The sequence below is a fragment of the Lissotriton vulgaris genome, chromosome 11 (genome assembly GCF_964263255.1).
Source record: "Lissotriton vulgaris chromosome 11, aLisVul1.2, whole genome shotgun sequence".
NCBI lineage: Eukaryota > Metazoa > Chordata > Amphibia > Caudata > Salamandridae > Lissotriton > Lissotriton vulgaris.
Genome location: NC_141699.1, coordinates 960,663,253 through 960,680,578, shown reverse-complemented (window position 1 = coordinate 960,680,578; position 17,326 = coordinate 960,663,253).

Below are 17,326 nucleotides of genomic sequence, written 5' to 3'. Positions count from 1 at the left end.
TGACTTTCTTCAGATGCTCTTTTATTTTCATTCAGTTGTGGCACTACTTATTCTCTGTCAACCTCTGAATTCCTCTCTATCTGACTTGGCCCAGGGCTTAATTTTGTTTCTTCTGCTTGGATACCAATCTGGCCTTGTTCAGAAATTTGTTATATTTGACTTTGACTTTGTTCGCCTTCTTTTTCCTGAACACACTTTTCTACACCTATCTGGTCCTGCTCAGGTCTTTGGATTTCTTGATTGTCTTCTGCCTGAGCTTTCGCCCTAAACCCTGTCTTTCCCTCCTCAGTCTCTAGAGTTCTGGCAGGAGTTTCAAATGTCTGAGTACACCGATCTTTCCTTATCTGGTCTCCTCAGAATTACTTTTGGCTTGGATTTCTGTAATCTGAGTACCGTCTTCTATTCCTGGCTCATCCTCAGTATCACTCTGTCTATCTAAATAGGTTTGACTTCTGGTTCTCACAAATTCTGCAGGTATATCGACTACTGGAATCCATTCATCCTGATTGGTGCTCGGTTGTTCCTCATCAACTACTTAGAGATCAACTTCTTGAGACCCCTCAGCTGCACAACCTTCAGCTCCTACGTCATCAGGTTCAGTCACCCTTTTCATGTGACTCGCCTGGATCCAGTTTAAATTCCCCTGCACTTTACGGCTGTGGTAGTAACCAATATCACTTGATGTGGCTCTCCCCACCTTGCTGCTAGGCAAGATTCTCGAGTATGTTCCTTTATCACTACCCAATCACCTGGATTCAGGTCATGTGCCGGAGTTGATTGTCTGGCGACAGTGTCTTCCCCAACCCGGTGAGAGATAGAACACACTTAGTCAGCCAGCTCTTTGCAGTACTCAAGTACTAAATCATCAGAAATATTCATTAGCTTGTGTCCTGGTACCCATGCTTGCCTCATTGCTCTTCCCAAGAGTATTTCATGGGGACTCAAGCCTGTGTTTCTGTCTGGAATGCTTCTGAGTCCCATCAGAACAAGAGGAAAGGCATCAGGCCATTCCAATCGGGTAGATTCATACATCTTTCCCAATCGTAACTTGATTGGGCCATTTAGTTGCTCTACCACTCCAGAAGCCTCTGGGCGGTATGCACAGTGCAGCTTTTGCTCAATTTGGAATGCATCACAGATCAGACTAATTATTTCATTATTAAAATGAGACCCTCTGTCTGATTCAATAGTTACTGGAAAACCGAAACGTGGTATGAGTTCCCTCAGTAATAATTTAGCTACAGTGATGCTATTATTCCTTCGGATAGGGTAGGCTTCCACCCATTTAGAAAACAGGCAAATAATGAATGACAAGGACGTACTTCAGTCCTCGGGATGGGGTTAATTGGATGGAATCAATCTTGACCCGTATGAAGGGACCTTCTGCCTTTCCAATTTTTCCTGGCAACACTACAGTTCTCTTACCAGGATTAAGTTGTTGGCATGTTATACACCTCTGACAAAGACTTTCTGCTACATTCCTGAATCTCGCCTTGAACTAACTCTGTCTGAACTGTCTAATCATCGCGTCTCTACCTACGTGTGTACTTCCATGATACATCCTAGCCATAGGAGCAAGCATACCATCTGGTAACACAGGTCTCCCATCAAGGTAAACAATAACACCATCCTCAGCACTTTTCTGACATCCTATTTTTTCCCACTCTTCCCTTTCCTTCATTTCTTCCCATGTTTTCACTCTTTCAAGCAACATAAGTTGGCAGCTATTTCCATGTGCATCAATTTTCTTATTTATTGCCATCTTATGTTTGGCACAATGCTGAGCTAGTTGGTCAGCATATCGGTTACGTGCTGTCACTCTGTCATTTCCAGATTGGTGAGCAGCACACTTGACCACAGCCACTTCTTTTGGTACTTGAATTGATTCCAACAAGTCTTTTGCATAATGTCCATTCTTAATAGGAGTACTTGAAGAAGTCAAAAACTCCCTTTGCATTCATAGTTGGCCAAAGTCATGCACAACCCTGTAACCATACTGACTGTCAGTGTATATGGTTACTTTAAAATTTTTCCCAAACTTGCAGGCTCTTGTCAATGCAACTAATTCGACTACTTGTGCAGACTTGACTCCAGGTAAATAGGATGCTTCCACTGGACCTCACAGAGTACACACAGCATAAGCAGCACTTAATCCTCCTTCCTCATGTCTCAAGCATGAGCCATCCACAAACAGCTCATATTCAAATGTCAACAATGGCTCTTCTTTTATATCTGGTTTTGGCTTTGTACTGTATTCTGTAAGGTCGATGTAATCACGCTCGACTTTCCCTTTCACTTCTGCGTAGTGCGAATCAGGAAACAGTGTAGCTGGATTTAAGACAGTGCATCTGGCAATGGTCACATTCCCTGCACCTAGAAGAATTCGCTCATACTTAGTAAGCCGACTAGGAGTCTAATATTGAGTAGGTGTTCTGGTTAACAGAATCACCACTGAATGTGGGACATACACAGTTACAGGGTCCCATAATGATGGATTCACTTTGCTCAAGACTCTTGCAGGTTGCAGCTACTGCTTTCAGACATCCTGGCAATGCAGATGCCACTGGATCTAGTGTGGATGACACCTCTTTCTATCTGGTGCCCCAGATATTTTACCGATGTGGTGCAGAATTGCAACTTTTTAGGTGATACTTTATGCCCTGTGAGCCAGAGTATATCGGGCATACACAGTATTTGTTAAAATACCCCTCACACACCAAAAGGGCCCTTTGTGTCATGCTTCATCATCGGGGTCTTCTCGCCCCGCTGCGGGACAGGGCGTGCTACGACTAGCGACTACACTGGAGCACTTAGATATTGTAAGTGCTATGTGAAGTGTATTGAGCACTACCTCTTCACTCCCCCTTTTGATTCTTTGTTGACACTTTATGCCCTCCTTCTGCCAAATGATTCAGCAATGCAATGGTATCAACAACACAGTCATTTCGAGTTTTTGAGGCCACTAACAGGTCGTTTATATATTGCACCAGGACAGACTGTCCGGGCAAGACTAGAGACTCAAGGCACTTTTTCAAAATCTGATTGAAAATCGATGGACTCTCTGTGTACCCCCAAACGTAGACATGGTCGTCGAATTTGAACGAGAAAAGAGATTTTATGTCTGGATGTAATGGTATGGAGAAAATGCATGGAATAAATCAATTACTGTGAACCATCCGGCTCCCCGCGGTATCTGGTACAGAATCATTGCAGGATTTGGCACAAATGGACAACATGGGACGACAATTTTATTAACTTTGTGGAGGTCTTGTATGACCCTATATTTCCTGCTCGGTTTCTTTATGCCAATTATGGTTGAGTTACATGGACTGCTCATTATTTCCTGTAAAATGCCTTGCTCAACCAATCATTTTATTTCTACTGCGACACCTGCCTTTATTTCTGGGCTAATTTCTTGGAATATAGCCAGCCTTGGGCGAAGACTAGAGGATCCTGTCTGGCTAGACTATATTGAATCTTTTGATATTGCCTGCCTCCAGGAGACATGGAGTACTGTGGATCAGAGCTTGGATGGTTTTCAAATGTTTAATGTTTGTGCAACGCCATCGCAAGCAGGGAGAGCTAAGGGAGGGCTTATGACAGCTATCTCTGTAAAGCATAACTTAAGACATGTGATCCGAGTGGTGGAATCACCTTGGTACCAATTACTTATGATCAAGGACCTATTTCCAGTAACCCTTCTTCTTATAAATTGGTATTATAATATATTTGACCCCCATGTAACCGTAGTTATTGATAACTTACAGGAGGAGATTGTTAAGGTGACAAACAGGGTCTTCCCTCTTTTTATTATATGGTTAGGTGATTTTAACTGTGAGCTATGTAAATTCAGCGGATCTAGAGTGTGCGGTCTGATGGGTTTAACTGACCAACCTATGGCTCATTTTACCCATTCCAAACAAGGGGAGGCTCTAAATAGTATTGTCATGAATAATGATTTATGTATCCTGGATATGTCTAGTTTTTCTGGTGCATTGAATATACCCACCTTCCAAGGTACAGGGGGCAGAATGAGTATAATTGATTTTGCCATGGTATCTAAGGGTTTCTCTCATTTTTTGAATGATTTTAAAATTGAGGCGAACCCAGCCAGTGACCATAACCCCCTAATTTTGAGCTTTAACCTGGTTCTCGAGAAGAACCAGATTGTGGAACAACCTATAGTATATAGTCAAAATCAGGGTGTCACTTTAAGGTGGGATAAAGTAGATGTGAGGCAACTGGAGGCGGACATCTTTAATGAAAATAAGGATAAGATAGAAATTTGTCTGACACCCATATCTGACCCAGACCGTACAATTAAGAATTTTGAATTGCTACTGGGAAACGTCGCTTCACACCTTGTAAAGACAGGGGGGAGGAAACAAGACCGGGGGCCTAAATGGTTTGACGCGGAATGTTCTTCTGCTCAAACACATTTATCAAAGGCATTACGCCAAGTCCCACGTGATAGAGATTTGGTTAGATCAGCTAGGAAAAGATATAGTGATGCAGTCAGTAAAAGGAAAAATGATTTACGGACTAAAGCATGGGAAGACCTGGAAAAAGCGGTTGATCTAAGGGATAATAGGCTTTTTTGGGAGATAATAAACAGGCCTTTTTTAAAAACAGGGAAAGAGAACACCATCCGAGTGCACATATCTGAAGACTCCTGGGTAGCTCACTATAGTAAAATCTTTAACCCAAATGAGGTATTGCTGACTGCTACCACGGGAGTGGGTGATTTTAATATGGCGTCAGCAAAATCACTTAGTGATTCATTAACGCTTTCAGAGGTAAAGATAGCTTTGACCAAGGGGGCTGCTTTAAAGGCCCCAGGCCCTGATGCAGTCCCCTTGGATCTTTTTAAACATAATTTGGAAGTCTGGTCCCCATTACTTTTGAATGTTTTTAAGGCAATAACGTTGGGGTCCATTCCGATTTCTTGGAAAGAGGCAGTTGTGGTACCTATTTTTAAGAAGGGTGATAAGACCGACCCACGCTGCTATAGGCCAATATCATTAATGGACGCGTCATGTAAGCAAATGGGTAGGGTGATATTGGCCCGCCTTGAAACATGGGCAGAGTCAGCAGGGGTTATTGTAGACTCCCAATATGGATTTAGAAGAGGGAAAGGAACCACTGAGCAGTGTTTAAATCTAGCACTGATTATGGGCAAGTACATGGGTGCCAAGAATAGTTCTATTCACTTGGCATTCATGGACTTGTCCAGTGCCTTTGACACGGTATGTAGGGGTAAGTTATGGCGGATGATGGAGTCTATGGGGTTTGAGGAGCCTTTGGTTACTTTGCTCCGCAGGCTTCACGCCGCCACAATGGTGAGAATTAGATATGGCCCTGGGGGAGAGAAAACTAGACCTATATTACCTACCGAAGGTGTCCGCCAGGGATGTATTTTAGCTCCCTTTTTATTTCTGGTTTATACTAACGGCCTAGAAAGTTTTTTGTTAGAAACCGGTGCTGATTTTCCTCAGATTAATGGCAAAAGAATTCCAATGTTGTCATATGCAGATGACACTGTCCTGATGACCCTTACTCCCAATAGCATGCAGATTTGCCTGAATGCTTTTGATATGTTTATGGGAAATTTAGATCTTGGGGTCAATTTTACTAAATCTTTTGCCATGACTTGCGGTCTGAAAAGTGTTAAAATCCCCAAGTACATGGTGAGGGATTCAATTATAGAGAAAGTTGATAACTTTAATTACTTGGGTAACCTTTTTAATAAAAAATTGAACTGGGAACCTTTGATATTAGCTCGGGTTCAAAAGGTTACACAATCAATTGAAGCTCTTTTTCGCTTTGCTAGTAAATTAGGACAACGACGTATAGCAGAAATAATATCTTTGTATAAAGCTTAATGTGTCTCTGCTATGACTTTTGGCGCTGGAGTCTGGGGGTCACAAAATTGTGAAAAGCTGCAGATTATGGAGAATAAATTTATAAAACGTCTCCTATCTGTCCCATCGGGTACGTCAAACATTTTTTGCCATGGGGAGGTTGGTATTGAGTTTGCAAGTGACATTATACACGTAGCTCCACTAGTATTATGGTCTAAAGTTTGGCAATCTGAGGAATCGAAACTGACAAAAGATATCTTACAAGATTGCCTTAAACTTGAGTACTATAGGGAAATTCCATGGCTTCGATATGTTAGAGATACCCTTTATAAGATTGGGTTAGGCAACATGTTTGCAAACCCTGGCATGATCAATAAGGATGCTAAGTTAACTATTAAAAACGCCTATAGTTCTAAATTGGGTTCCTCAAGGAACAGTGAATATGTATTTCGTGTCTGGGGCAAACTAGTGCGACCTTGTTATTTATCATATATTATGAATACGCAATGGCGTTTCTACTTGACAAGGTTTCGCCTTAGTACTCTACACTTCCTTTTTGCCTTTCCAAAGCAGGGGGGGTGGTGTGAGAAGCTACCTTGTTGCCCCTGTAATGATAAGGTCTCGCAGAACACTCTGCACCTTATTCATTTTTGCACTTTGTATAAGGTCCCAAGAAACACTTTTATTAGACCATTACTACTATCCTTTGGATCATGCTATTATAAAGAAGGATATGAATATTTATTATCTTTGTCAACTGCAAACTTTTTTAATGCTGTACTGAGTTTTATTAGATCAGCTCTTGTTATTAGAAACCGATATTGAATGTTTTTTGAAAACCAGAATTATGTAAATATGTACCGTGGTTTTATTGCAGCTTGTGTTTTTTATATTGATGTATACTTTTATGATTTCTTTGAGGAATCGAAATAAAGTTATTTGAAATGAAATGAAATGTATTGTTGAATGTTTGGGTAAACTGCACCTTCTTTTACTGTCACTTTTACCAGGTCAACATTTGCCATTAATCCTACATCTTTTCCAGTGAAATCCCACACTTCAGGATTCACTGGTATGCAACGCTTACAACGCGTGCGTTACCACGACCTACCATTACAACGCGGTCGTAACAACGAAAGTTGTTACCACGCATTGCGCTGGGGGGCGCTCAAGGATAGGAAATGATTTAATTTACTATCCCAACACCTTCCCTACTATCCACGGGGACTGGTGTTGGAATAGTAAATTAAATTATTTAATTTTGCGCCCCTCCAGCGCAATGCGTGGTAACAACTTTCGTTGTTACGACCGCGTTGTAATGGTAGGTCGTGGTAACGCGCGCGTTCTAACGTCGTACATCCGGATTCACTGTATGCTGTAATTCTTTTGGGAGGTCTTCCACTAGCATCTTTTTATTTTCAGTTTCTTGTTTGGCCAACATTAATTTATAAACTCCATCTTCATCTAGGGTTTGTATTTCGACACCACTTGGGGTACAAAAGATTGTGCAATTCATTTTGCACAATAAGTCCCTACCTAATAGGTTTACTGGACTGGAGTCGCACATTACAAACTTGTGCATTTCTTTAAAATTACCTATTCTGATTTCCATAGGTTCTGTAACAGGGGTACTAATTTGTTTATTAGAAACTCCCACTACTTGGATCGCTTCTCCAGAGAGGGGTAGGTTTGGAATGTCTGCTGTTCTCACAGTAGAACGGTTAGCGCCAGTATCCAACAAAAAGGTAACATCATTTCCCTCAACCTTTCCCTCAATGTATGGACCTGACTGATCTACCGGCAAGGATGCGCCAAGCACGCACTCCTCATCCTCCCCTCTCAGGCACCGTCAGTAACTATCTTCCTCGAAAAATGCATCACTCAAAAGAAATTGTGATGTCACTGCGCCTCTCCTTCCACTTCCCTTCTAATTAGTGGTATCCACCTTGTAATTTGATTGGCTCCCACAATCTGGCATAGGTGCAAGTGGTAACTGGTTCTGTTTTACCTGTTGTTGTGGCTTCCTTGTCACCCCATTCTGCGTCTGTGGATTCAAATTATCATTTTGCACATTGGTACTCAACACAGCTTTATACTTGTTTCTCCAATGCCCCATTTTTCCGCACCCATGACAAAGAAATTTTTTCTTGGCCTCTTCTCTATTCATTCTACCTCTTGGTTTACCCCCATTTCCATCTCCTGGATTCTGATTATTTTTCAATTGATTTAACTGGAGCTCCTGTTGCTCTGCTAATTTTACTTGTGCCCACATTACCGATTCTTTCGTTTATTGTCAACTTCATCCCCACAATATTTTGCATACTTTAGTATTCCATCTACCGACTTGGCCTGCCAGCAGATTTTATTATCTTTAATCATTTGCAAAATTTCTGGTTTTAACCCTGACACAAATCGATAAGTAAAATGTGTCATGTCTTTCGTGTCAATACTTTCCAACCCACTGTATTGCATGAATACCTGTAAAAGGCGTTCATAATAGGCATGTACTGATTCATCTTTATTTTGAGTAGTTCTGTCTATTCTTATCAATCTGTTTCTTTCGGGGGTACTTTCCCTTTCAGAAATGTTATGACTTGATGATACTTTTTCATCACGTCATCTGATGGTGCTCCTGTCTTTGGGTCTCTAGGGTAGTCATCACTAGGCCAATCAATAGTGATCTTACATTCTGTCCATAGATCAGCGGGAACTACAATGTCAAATAACCCATCTAAATCTTTTAACAGCACTTTTGAAACTTTTATAAATCTTTCGACTTGTCTGCACCACTCTACAGGTTTCTCTCTGAGTTTCAGGAAATCATTCGTAAATGATCAAATATCCTGTTGGGACCATGAGACATGCACATAATCTCCTCCTGGTGCTTCTCTCATTGGACACAATCTTTCTACATTTTCTGGTTCTTTTAATAAATATTCATTTGTAGTATTTTTCACCTGGGCTTCATCCTTTTTCTTTGCCCATCTAGCTTTCCATTTATCCAAATCATCCTACTTTTTCAATAGGGACAGTAGCTCCTTGATTTGCACTTTTCGTCCTGACACATTCATGTTTTCTAAATCTTTGTCAGAAAATTCAGCTCTGTAAGGTTTCTGTAAAACTTTAGATTTTCCAATAACAATTCCCATTTCAGAAGCCAAACTCATTAACTTTTCATGAAATGTTTTAGTATTTCGAGTGATACTTCAACATATAATCAACAATTCATCCTCACTGAAAGTGTTTAAGCTTTCCAATCCCACATTTTCAGCCATCATTTCTTCAAATTCAACTCTTAATTTAAAAATATCCAATACCTTCGACTGAGATTTTGGCTTTTCTATTTCTCTGGACCATCTCTCTATGTCTTCTGGGGATACTACAGAAGCACTTCTTGTACCTGAGGATGTTTCCATCCATACCTCTCTAGAGCTTCCAGGAGTGTTTTTCCTGATCGAATCACCCACCGGTTCCCTTATAGGTAAATCCATCAGAGAAATCATTGACTCACATTCACTTGCTTGATCATCAACTATCAAGGGTTCTTTTCTAGATTGCACTACAGGTGTAGTCAGAACGCGAGGTTTAGGACAGAACTGTTTCTCTCCATATAATGGAACAACGGGACCTATGGTTACCGGAATAGTCAAAGCTTCAGGGCTCATATTCAGCTGTGAAATGTTCTGAATTAATTCACTTCTCTGTTTATTTATGGCTTCTCGTTCCCTTTCTTGTAGCACTTTTTCTAACGAAGTTTCATGCACTACTTGCTGAACCAAAGGTGGTTTTAAGAACGGGGCACTAGGGTTAATTTTTTTGCTCCCTCATGGTAAGGTAGCGGACTTTTCATTAACAAATCCTCCTGGTAGTCATCTGATTCACCACTAGTCATTAAATTTCTCATTTTTTCTGTGCATTTGCTTCCTGACGGTTCCTCTAAAGTCCGTACAGGATATAATACTTCTACTAACATAGACTGTCTCCATTTCTTCATTTGTTTATCTCTTGTTTCTTTAGGAAATCTGGGATAACATTTACTCCAATTTCCGTCGCTTCTGGGTCTATCTTGCTCAAAAGCCTCAGTTTCCCATTCCTCTAATGCTTCGTACTGGGTTAATCTAGGTCTAGGATCTAGTTCATTCATGCGTGTTCTCAAATTGTACAAAATTATACCATTAAAAGTACCATGGTATGGAAATGCCAAAACACCATCATCTTTTGTTTACTCCGTCCAGTTCTCTACCCACACACAAGTGTGATAGCCCCTTTCTACCATCATGTATGATGCTGGCGTATTTGGTGGTGGAATATTAATTCCTTCCCTTGTTTTAATCATTTTATCTTTCTTAAAGAAATTCTTAATTTTCTTAAAAAGCAAGATTTTTCTCTCTCCTCCATACATGATATGAGGTCTTCCTTTTATATATTGTTCTTGCGCATAACCTAAATACCTTCTATCAGGTCTATTTCTTATAACTGAGGGATCTAAATGCCACATATACTGAAGATTTTGATATGCAGCTACACTCAATTGTTTACTTAATGCTTCACCAATACCAGCGCGTTTCTTATTTTTTTTAGAACCAATCAGTTTTTAGAATTCAAAATAAATTCTGACCAATGATTGTGCGGCTTTTCCCGTGAGACAAGTTCTCACGCTCCTGCAGTCACCCATTATTTACAATTGTTACCTCAGCTACACACCCGCTGTCTCAACCAATACCAGCGCGGCTCTTGGTGACGTCAGCGCAGCACCGCAACTGACTCCCTCTTTTCCAAGGAAATACGAGAACCTATTTCTTTTCACTTTTAAATGCAATATTCATTAATTAACAACGTAAAAACATTCGCCACTGTGCCTAAGTGACTACATTTAAAGAAATTATGATTTCTCTCACTGTGAGTAAATCCTTTCTGTTTACTCTTCATACACTGAGAGTAGATCCCTTCACCTACTCTTCAAACAAGCATTAGAGCTCCCTCAAGCTTACCCTTTCTAGGTGATATAAGGCCAAAGTTTCACCAGCGAACTCCTTTGCTATCATTTATTCACACATTTATACAGAAAATTCCCTAATCAGTGCTTCCAGTTTTATCTAACCATGCACTTACTTCCTTAGGCAAGTGACCTCACTGCAAAGTGGCTTCCATTTACCACCCACTATTCTGCCCCCGGGAATTCCAAAACAAACATAGAACAATACAAACGGGTTTTGGTTAATACATAAAATCAATACAATTTCAAAAAATTTCAATACACGACTAACTACCTATCTTAACTAAACCCTACCCATAACTCTGCTACCAAAAGAATACTGATAGAGCGCGGGTTCACCTGCTCAAGATTTTACTATACTCCCCTGGGCCCATAAAACATACACCTTGAACAGGCACACCTACGCTGTAAACCAGTAGTATTTACTTTTAGGACCTATACCTTGACTTACCAATCCTAGTCATCGGTACCTAGAGTCCTAAGGGATCAAGGTAGTAAGCAAGAAAATAGGTAGTAAATAAACATTTGCACTCATAAAATACCCACAGACTCGGGAAAGATGTAAACTCTTTATCTAAATATTTTCTCAATGGCAGAGGCCATACTAAATTAGTCAGAGCTTGATCAATTAGAAATCAAAGCAAGATGATGCGGAAATATTAAGAGACTTTCTTTAAGCATTGAAACATGGGAAGGGTAAGAAAAAAGGAAACAGCACAATGACATACCCACACAATCTTATATTTACCTAGGATGGTGTGAAGACCAACCCTGGCCACGGGCTGGGATAAAGGACAGGACCCCCGATAGTGCAGGTGCCAACAGGATAGAACAGGTGCAGACCAGAATCAGGATAAGTACGGACCAAATTGGATCAGGACAGGACCACCGCAGGTCAGGACCGGCACCCACAGCTAAAGTCCCCTCTCTGCAGCTAACAGTCGGACCCAAATTGGGTTATCAAACTCCTCTCCTGCAGAACCTCGACTGGGTTATCGAACTCCTTCCCAGAACCCCAATTGGGTTATCGAATCTTCTGACAGAGTGCTCCGCCAGCACCTCTGCTCTCGATCGCCTATTGAGTGCATTGTGTCAGTGACAGGTCAGCTATTTGGACAAGTCGGACAATCTAACTAGCTAAGCCTACCTTAGTTATACAATTTTCCAGGGCAGTGTACCACCCCCCAATGTTGCAAATGTGTGTAATCCCTCAATTTGATTGGTCAAAAGATGAGGAGAGATCATCACACCATACCAGTTATGAGGTCATGCTCTTCAATATTCAGATTGATGTTCCCGCCTAATATTTTATTTTCCCATGCACTTTTATTCCACCCGGCAATGAATGTTCCAATAGTAAATACAATGTATAATTTAACATTCTCATGGGAGTTCAGGAGGTCGAGTTTCCATGAACATCTCCTAGAAAGTTTGGAGTTGGCCCGTTTTCAATGCCATGGCTTGTGGACTCGGGTGAATGTAGAGCATGAGCAGTCGCAGGACCCAAGATGGAGCAACATTGTACTTGATTGGTCCAAACATGAGCTAATAGCAAGGTCAAAGAAGAACAGTTTTAGAACAAAGAATAAATTAATGCACTGGATACCAGTTATCTCTACTCTATTCCCATTACTTTATTTTATCTACAGCATTAAGGATTAAGCAGAACGAACAATTTAGTAAAAGCTGCAATGCAAGTGTTAGCGCATGAGAACATAGAGCAGCCATCTTTAGTTCTAGTGCGCAGAAGCAAAGTTTTCCCATCAAAGCAGTAAGTACGTCATGTCACGTGAGTAATACAGACGCATGCGCAGAAAAGTTCCTGCATTGCAGCGGCCATTTTAGGTTAATCGAGTTACGGTTAGTAAAAGAACATATGCAAGCTTCCCCAACTTACTAGAAATGTCGTGTTTTGCATTGTTAATAAGACGAAACATGTTTATTAGTGTATGACAGTTTATTTCGAGAGGGTTGAGTCCAAGCGAGTCGCTTTACGTTCAGAACCTTGCTCCATTACAACCCTCTTGCCTGTCTCACAGCCCTCTCTACATGTACAACTTCCTCTAGTCACAACTAAAAAGCCTATTTTAAGTAACTCATGATTTTACTGCCTATGCCCAGGCTTTGAGAGCGACACTTATTAGGCTCAATATATTCCTTTTCAGGTTTAATTTTGTGAATGACACATGAAGCATTAATGTGCCAGACACTATTAAAGATGTACAAAATCATGGTTTGAGTATATGCTATATGGAATTGCTGACTTTCTGACTGGTTGAGCAAGAGTGTTATGTAAGAATTATGCTTCAGGAATTTAGGCCCCTGTTACGATGGTGATCGGACTAGCATCCAACTGCCATCGTTGAGGGATGGAGACCATCCGACATGTAGTCTGCCGCTCCATGTGCCGTATTTCGATCCAACTGCCATAAAGGCGTTCGTAAACATGCCTTTTCCAATAGCGGCTTGTACTGTGGCCCGGAAAAGGGCAGCTGCACAAGCCGCAATTGGAAAAGACATGTTTTGAAACATCCATGCACCGTGTGCCAGGCACCATGTAGTGCATGGATGTTTGGCGAAAACCACATGTGGCCCACATTCCAGTGGTCCACAGGGGATGGGGGCCAACCTTGTGGCCCCCAAAGCCCCTTTCCATCTGCCTTTACATGGCAGTGGGACCGCGATGTAACGGCTGAGGGAAAGGGACATCCTAATTTCTACGTTGGTGCCTCCTCAGGCACTGCCCCCATTGTATGGATTAGGCGCCGGCCACCGCCCCGATGGGATCCTTGAGCCTATCGGAGGCGGTGGTCTTTCTCCATGCCCAACACGCTCCGAACGCTGGAATTTTCATCCAAGGGTCAGGCCGATACACTGGATATTGGGTGGACCGCCAGCAATGGCAGAAAACACTTTGAAGCTGCAACAAAGTACAGGTCGAATTTTCAACAGCTGACTGATGATTGTTAGATTGCTATATAATGCAGGAGATTATAAATATGGTATCTACAATAAATAACGTCCTGCGGTGGCAAACAAATCGTTTGAACCGACAGAATGAAAGGCTCAAAAGACCATAGCTCTGTTTTCACACAATGTCAGGAATGAGGAGCTTATCCAGTCCGAATATTGTTTTTTGCATTCTTTGGTCCTGCAATAATACTGTGGAAAATACTACATGTTTGGGAAAACAAAGGAAGAAACAAGCACCCAATAAACTTCTAATACCTGACGAGACAACTTGAGCCCTCTATGCCATCATCACCTTGTTCCCATCTAATGCACATCAACCTTTGTCCTATATAGTACATAATGCGCCCCAATTGAACACAGGTATTTTTTTGCTGTGCTGTAGATGAATAATGTGCCCCAGCAATAATACATATATCCTCCCGCCACTGACCTGCCTTTCACTCAGTGCTCCTCTAATGCGCAAACACCAAGTGCTCATCCCATGCACAGCAGTAAGGCCCATGTGTACGAAACTCCCATTTTGCATTTCCTAAATAGCGAATCCTAAGAAATTGATATCTAGGAAATGCAAATTGGAATGTACAAGATTTGCAATTTTCTAGTAGCGATTCCTATGATGTCGCAATCGCTATTAGGATATCGCAAATTTGGTAATGCAAAACCATTCGTATCTATGGGTCTAACGAATGGTTTTGCATTTCCATATTTGTGGTTTCCTATTAGGAATTTACAAATTTGGAAATGCGAAAGCATTTGTACCTATGGGCCTTAGGCTCCCCTTAAATGTGATGAACAAGAAAGTGCTCCAATGCCCAAGGTTGAGTGGGTGCTCTCTGGTAATGCAGAACACTGCATTTTGGGTGCCTTTATTACATTTGCACCTGGTTACCAATGGACCGGATTCGATGATAAAAGTATCTCCTAAATGCCCATTTCGCATTCAGGAAATGCTATCAACATGAAGTTAGAAAATCACCAATGGGAAATCCCCATTTGCGATTTCTATTTTGAAAATCGCAAATTGCGATTTTTAATCAGTAGAAATCAGAATTTGCTGCTGCTTTTCTGCCGTTTGCACAAAAGGCCGTCTATTTAGAATGTCTTAACTGCCCAAAATAGCATGCAAAATGTTTTTGGTAATTCTGAGCATAGGGCCGAAGCAATGTTGCTCTCATTATCTTACATTACAATGTGATTTCAGTAAACCTCATTAAATAAAACGTCTCCAATGCATGTGTAAGCTAACTAGCTCGCAGTGTGCAATTTAGCACGTCAAATTGTCTTTGGCAAGTGTTTCTCCTGATTTTTGTAAAAGTACACCGAGTAATGTTTATCCTGCGCCCCCATCCCTCCCTCGAAAGAACACAAATGGAGGCACCATCAATTATTTAATCTCATTTGTATATACAGGCTTCAATATTTTCTGAAACTTCTTTGCAATTCATTATTCGGATCATCCTGTTTTTAAATATGGTTGTTTGGTTTCTACATAGAACTAGACCCCAACCCCTCTCAATTCCAATGGGCCAGAAACTGTAGTTACGGTCCCTTCGGAATTACAAGTTTTTCCCTTTCACCCAGAGCTGTCAGCTGCTTATACCTGCTGAAAATTCCATGTAAAAGTCTGGCCTAAAATTAGGAATTTCTAGGGGCATTAGACATGAAATTACTGACCCCTCTGCTAGTTCTTCATTTTTTAGTGGAACTCAGGAGCCAACTCATTATGGTCTGGATTTTCCCTACAGTGAGACTTGTCATCCTTAAGGTGGTCTTCCCTAAAATTGTTGCCTGCTTACTTTCTCTTTTCGCTGATTCTTTTTGTTGGCCTTAGGACTCTGAACACTTTACGACTGCTTACCAGTGCTAAATTGCATGTGCTTCTCCTCTAAACATTATAACATTGTGTACATACAATTGGCATATTTAGTTTACCAATAAGTCCCTTGTAAAGTCATATACCATATACCTAAGCCTGCAAATGAACTGCTACTAGTGGGCCTGCCATTAAGCATATTGGGGCAACCCTGTGTCCCTTAGAACCTGGGTATAGTTGATAGGTGCTACAATGTGTCTAGTTGGGTCTTTCAACACACACACACAGTGCACTTTACTGGGACTTAGTAGTAAATCGAATAAGCCAAACATGGAAACACCAATCAATAAACACAATTTAAAGTAGGAGCACTTGCATTTTAACACTGAACAGCAGTGAGAAAGTGTGCAGAGGCACTAAACCAGCAAAAAAAGTCAAACATACCAATAAAATAAAAACAGAAGGCCAAAAAACGAAAAGACTGGGGAAACATGCCAAAAGATGCCAGGTCTAACAATGTATTTTTAAGTTTTGCATGTTCGGGTAACGACAAACACTCAAATTCTCAAAAACTCACTCGTTTCTCAGCCTACACACGTGGCCGGCCACACTCTTGATCCGTTTTTTACGACTCTCTCGGATGTTCGGATTGTGGCGGTTGACCCTGTGCTATGGACTGACCACTATCTGGTATCTGCTTGGCTCCCCCTCCCTGTTAATCCCACTATACCACCTCCTTTGCGGATACCCCGTCGCCACTGGAACAAACTCAGGTTAGAGGATCTTCACCGCATCATGGATGCTGAGCCTCTAGGTCCCCTGCTGAATGCCACCTCGGGCTATGACCGGTTCTGTAACTGGATTACCAGGGCGCTGGACGTCCTGGTACCTATCATCTCCAGCAAGTCCAGTCCCCGGCAGGCTAGCCCCTGGTATGACACCGCGCTGCGTGCAATGAAGTCCTCCTGCAGACGGGCAGAAAGGGAGTGGCGTAAGTCGTACGATGCCGACAAGAAATCCATCTACCTGGCCCTAGTTAAGCTTTACCATCGAGCTATATGCAGGGCCCGGGCGGCGTTTTACGCAGCCGAATTCAGAAATAGCCCTAACCCGACCAAAACCATCTTCAAAACCATAAAAGACCTGATGGCAAAGAGAGTTCCCCCACAGTTGGACAGTTCCATCGCCCACTGTGAAGCCCTAGCCACCTTCTTTCTGGACAAAGTCAGGAAAATCTACCAGGCGTTTCCGAGCACACTGACACCAGTGATTCCCTGGAGTGGCTCGAGCAGCTGTCCATCATTGCACTCCCTTCCTACCATCTCTAATGAGGAGTTTGCTAAGTGGGCCCTGCGAGTCAAGTCTGGATCGCCGGCAGACCCGGTAAGATCTGCTCTTTTCAGGGATGTTGCTTTTCAGGGACGCACAGTGGTGTGCTCTCTGATCAACCTCTCCCTGACCTCCGGCCTGGTCCCTGCCAAATGGAAGCAAGCGGTGGTTTCCCCGATCCTAAAAAAACCATCTTTGGATCCGTCAAGACCAGAAAACTACCGCCCAATATCTTTGCTCCCTTGGCCGGCCAAGGTTATGGAGGCCCATGTAAATCTGGCCCTCACGGAGCATATGACCATAGTGAATGTCCTGGATCCCACGCAGAATGGGTTTCGTGCTGGCCACAGCACC